Source organism: Aedes albopictus, chromosome 1 (genome assembly GCF_035046485.1).
Source record: "Aedes albopictus strain Foshan chromosome 1, AalbF5, whole genome shotgun sequence".
Classification (NCBI taxonomy): Eukaryota; Metazoa; Arthropoda; class Insecta; order Diptera; family Culicidae; genus Aedes; species Aedes albopictus.
Window position 1 is genome coordinate 169,090,220 of NC_085136.1, and position 6,000 is coordinate 169,096,219.

The following is a 6,000-nucleotide window of genomic DNA, read 5'->3' on the forward strand; positions in this document are numbered from 1 at the left end:
AAACATCGATAAAATGACATCACAACATTGTTTGCGTAAGAACCAGAAAGAACGAACAGGAAGAAAGATTTTGTGTGCGGTGACTGTAAAAATATAACACATTGATAGGGTTGTGTTGTTTTCGTTACTAAATTAAGAAAGAACTTTAGTTTAAGTGATTTATTTATAGTTTTTTTTGAAAATTTGGCTCCGAAAATGTAGTTTAAAAGTAAGATTGGTGAACAAACAGAGATAATACTTCAGCAGAAATATTGAAAAATGAGATAATTAGTGGTTCTAGTGCGTAGAAAGCAATAGGCCAACGTTGTATCCACTAATAGGCCAATTTTTGTACCATAGACCAACGTTGCATACCATCGCATCGAATCTTTTCAACTTCTTTAAGTAAATTCTTAAATATTTACGTTGGTTTACTTCCAAATGGTGAAACATGCATTGCCTAGAGTGTGTAATAGGCTCAACATATTATTCCTAGTGCTATTAATTCATGAGTTATGGTCAAAATTGTCAAGGCGGCTTGCAAATTAGGCCAAGGAATGGTACATATACCCTATCCTAATTAAATTGTCTTTACCAATGGTTGCACAACAAGTTCTATATCTTTCCTACATATTGCACACAAAAACCGATCAAAAACACCTTGTATGTTTCATAAAATAGCTATTTGAAATATTTATCAAATTATCCTATAGTGGACCTCGCGGACTCTAAGAACTTCCTCATAAGTTTCTTTGGAAATCTCTTAGGCAATTCTTTCTGCATTTTTATCGTGATTTTCGTCGGTATTTTTTTAATTTCTTTATCTATGCTACACGGTATTTCTTCACTAATTTCTTTATGATTGCCATCAATAATTCTTATAAAAATTCTTTTTGCAATTCCTTCGAGACTTCTTCAAAAATTATTTAAGGAATTCCTGCAGCAGAAACTATCGGAATACCTTCGTCAATTACGACAAAACTTGCTTCGAAAATTTATTTGGGTATTTCATCAGCAATTCGTTTGGAAATTTCTTAAGCCAATGTTTTGGGAACCTCTCCAATTATAACTCTGGGAACTTCTTCTGTAATTCCTTTAGAAATTTGTTCGTATACTTCTTGCTTTGGAAGTTTCTGCAAAAAAAAAATGGTAATTTTTTAAGAACTGTTTCTGTCATTTTTTCATAATTTTTGAATTCTACCAAAAAATCCTTCATAACTTCCTTCTATAATTTCTCCAAAGATTCCTTTAAACATTTCTCTGGCATGGTCTTTTTGGAAAATCGTACGATAATTCCTTAGGAAACTCCTTAAGCAATACTTTTGGGAATTCTTTTCGAAACTTCTTCGGCATCTGTCTCTCTCTCTCTCTTCTTGGCGTAACGTCCTCATTGGGACAAAGCCTGCATCTCAGCTTAGTTTTCTATGAGCACTTCCACAGTTATTAACTGAGAGCTTCCTCTGCCAATGACCATTTTGCATGCGTATATCGTGTGGCAGGCACGAAGATACTTTATGCCCAAGGAAGTCAAGGAAATTTCCTTTACGAAAAGATCCTGGACCGACCGGGAATCGAACCCGTCACCTCCAGCATGGTCAATTGGTCATGCTGAATACCCGTGCGTTTACCGCCTCGGCTATATGGGCCCTAACTTCTTCGGCATATTCTTTGAGAACATATTCAAAAATTTCTTTGTGTATACTTGCTAAAACTTTTATGGCAATTTCTTCGGTAATTTATTTTGTAATTGGATTGGGACATTTTTTTAAGTTTTGGATTTCCTTTGGAAATTTCTTCGGTAATTTTGATGGAAACTAATCCGGCAATTCCTTTGGAAATTGTCAGGAAATTTTCCGGGATTTCCTTGGCGTTTGTAGTTGAGAAGTTTTCCAAGAATTCCTTTGCAAATTGATTCGGCAATTCCATTCTCAAATTTCTTCAGCTATTCTTTTGAAAATCGCATTCCCTTGTAAATTGTTTGAGCATGCCCCATTGAGATTTTTTTGATTTCCAATGGAATAGTCTGGGAATTTCCAAAGGAATGGCCGAAGAAATCTACAAAGAAATAGCTGAAAGAATTCTCGAAGCACATACATAAGAAAGGAATTTCAAAGGTATTGGAGTTGAAATTTTAGAACAAGTTTCCAATGATATTGCTGATCAAATGTCAATAGAACAACCGCAGAAATTAAAAAAAAAAAAACAAACGTGCCAAAAGAAATTGCCAAACCAATATCAAAATAAATTAACACAGATATTCTCAAAGAAAATTTCATTAATTTTATTATTTCATATTTCATTTCATTTCATCATATTTCCAAATGACACTCTGAACATATACAGATTTTTCATATTTTTTGTAGTGAATATAAAAACTTAAACGAAGCTGCATATGAAAGCCTTAGGTATAAGCTGTAACATGAAAAATATTGAAAAAGTTTCATCAAGTACATATTAACTTAACTTTTTTAACTTTTTTATACAGCTTTGTAGCTGATCCTCGACAGATATGCTATCTCTTATTCAGCTGAAAGAGTCTTCAAACCCCTTCTGCAATTGCAACAATCGTGTTTAATCGAAAGTTTCAATCGAATAAAAAAAGGTTATTGAAAAACCTCATACAACATTAAATTACTTAGCTTTTAGAATAACTGTTTTCTAAAATTGCTCGTGAAAATCACTCATTTGTTCATAATGTGATTGTTTTCAGGCAATAATGTTTAATAGTACTTCACGACTAATGTCTAGTTCAAGCCAAAAACGCAAAATTTCTGTACTACACGTAGTTTTGTGATTTTTTTCCTGTTCCTGTGATAGTTCTCAAAATTATTGTTCTGGCAATTAATGTTCATGTACCTACATGTGCAAGCAATAAAAATGGGTTGTCGCTATGAACGTTGTGATCGATCCAAAAATACTAACATCACTTACCGCTCATAACCGCATAAGAGCAACAATCGATAGGAGTGGGCATCAGAGAAAACGCAGCAACTTTCGATAATATGGAAATGGACCTAAATTTCGGAAATTTATCAAAAGTTTGAAAATCTTGAAATTTCGTTTGAGTGTCTTCATATTTTTTATTAAATAAGTCAACCGTGAGAAACCCACATCCCAAGTAACATTTTGGTTGGTAACTAATCTTGTAGCAGTTTTGAAAACCACTCATAAAACTGAAAACGTTTTATTTGGTTACTAGTTCTTCTAGTCTATTTGTCCAAAAAAAGTTACTTAAGGCGAAACTGGAAGCATTTTCTCATTTTTTTGGTTTTTGATTTTTTATAAAATAACGGAGCAATATTTTCAAAATCGGTTTTCGTGCACATGTAGAGTATGGATCAAGGTATCTCCTGAATTTTTTCCAAGTGGTAAATGTTTATCGTTTTTGCAGAAACCATTTTTTTGTGGAATTTTGTTTAAAAATGGTTTCTGCAAAAACTAAAAACATTTTCCATCTGGAAAAAATTCAGGCGATAGCTTGATCCATACTCTACATGTGCACAAAACCGATTTTGAAAATATTGCTTCGTTATTTTATAAAAAATCAAAAACCAAAAAGTGAGGAAATGGATACAGTTTCACCTTAAGGTGTCGCGCATTTAGTATTTCATAACTATAAGCTTAATTTAAACGAATTCCCTAAAGTTAAAAAGAATGCGTTTTAATAAAACCAACCAAACAAATTTAAGGCAAATAACCATTACCACGAGACTCTGTATAGAGAAGTCATAGAATATCATTCTGGGTCTTCCGCGAATTGTGTGGAGCGGACCTGGTGTGATGGTTAGAACACTGTCACGCCGAGGACCTGGGATCGAATCCTACTCCTGACAAACTCACAAAACGTGGGTTCTTCCTTCGGAAGGGAAGTAAAGCGTGGGTCCCAAGATGAACTAGCCTAGGGCTAAAAATCTCGTTAATACAGTTAAAAAAATCCGCGAATTGAGCCCAAATACCTCCAGCCACAATGTGTATATCTATGTTACCGTCAAACGGGGTTACTTGCAACAGCGGTGTAACTTGCAACACGATGACATACACTAAATGTGAAGCATTTTCTAATAATAATGAAAACTAGTTTGCCCTACTATTTCGGTTATAGAGATTATGTGTATCAAAGATCGATTTAGTATAAAAATTAGCTTTATTTCTTTGTTTATGGTTTAGCTACACTGTTAAAACGGATTGCTCATTTTATCCATAATAACAAGTATGAAAATCGTGCTTGACCTCTCCCTTATGATAAGTGCGATAAGTCTGATGACCTTGCGTGCAGTTAGGGTACCTAATAGTAAGCTTAGCTAAACGATAAAAGTTTGATAAACTTATCGACTAAGTAATGCAAAAAATCATTATTATATTCGACAACCACTATGGGGTAACTTGCAACAGTTGAATTTGACGAAATCTTCTATTATTTATCTTCATTTCACGATATATTTGACAGAAATAACCGAAATGGATCATTTGTTGATTACGCAACGCGTTCATTTTCAAATGACAATTCTTTTTTTACATTTTTTTGCACGTTGTTGGGAAATACCACATTTTGAAGTTTTATTCATGTTTCATCATGTTAAAATTTCAATTTTTGTTTATGAACGCTGTAAAGCAATCACCAACCACAATTCTGAACCTAGATGGAGTAAATTATTTCAGTTTAATACCCAAATTAGCGAGTTTGACATTTACAAAGTAGAATAGGTGTATTTCAATCATGTTAATTTAGCTGAAATTGCCAAACACCACTTCAAACTGAAAACTGCTACCTTTTCTACCTATTCAAGAAATGACAATAATCATTGTTGACATTTTGTAATGAGTGCTAAGTCACGTGAGACCTGTTGCTCAGCGATATACTCTCGCTTGCAACAACTATCAATCCTTTCATGAACAATTATATGTCAATTGGTTAGTGTACATCTTTTCATGGTATGTTTCATGCATAACATCAACAATTTACAATACATACGACTAAATACAAGAATGTTAGTGCTGTTTAATGATAGCTAACTTAGCTTCATGTCCTATGTTGCAAGTTACCCCACAGATGGGGAAACTTGCAACAAGCATGTATTTCGCACCTCCTGATTAGGTGGCAACGTATTTTGGTAAACCAAGTGCTGCAAAGTATTCTACTCGGGGTAATTAGCATACACGATGCTTCACAGGATGTTTCAAATGTTTGGATTTTCAATGATATTGCTTCAAAGTCGAAAAGTGTTGCAAGTTACCCCATTTGACGGTACATTTTATAGTGTCTCAGAAAAATCTTATTCAGAAGGTTATAAACAAAATACTGAGCTAGGATAAAATAGGCACTATTTTGGAACTTAATTTCCAGAATGTAAATCTGCTGTTTGTCCTTACCAATCCAAAGCTCTAGAAATTAAAAAAGGTGAAGTAATTCCGGGTATAGCTTATGTTTTGTTCAAATGCGTCATTAAGAGATATTGAAATTATCACGTGAAGTTTTCAATTTTAGGTGAATGTCAAGGAAAAATTCTAGGGGGTGCCAAATTCATTCTAGGGGGTGCCAGGCACCCCTGGAACCCCCCCTAGCTACGCCAATGCTTGTCCACGATAGCATTCAGTTGATTGTAAAAGTTCTCTTTGTCTTGCAATTCGGCAGCATCGGTTGGCGCGTAATATTGGATCATGGTAAGGTTTCGATCTCGTGTTCTAAATCTGGCTACAATTACCCTCTCATTAATAGGTTCCCACTTCAAGAGCGCTGAGCAGGAAACCAACTCCACGGTGGCGAGGAGCGTGTTCACCTCGTAGGCCAGAGTATAGCAGAATTTGACCCGACGCCAATCCGTGTTTTCCAAAGTTCGGCCAACAGAATTCGCTCAGTCCTAAGATCTCAAGGTTCACACGGCATGTCTCATTGGCTAGTTGTACCAGTTTACACTGCTGGACTAGGATGAATACATTCCAAGAACCAATTCTTGTCCGTTGTTTCGCGCTAAAAGTCGGTGCCGTTGAATCAGTTCGTAATCTTTCATTTTCGGTTTCAGT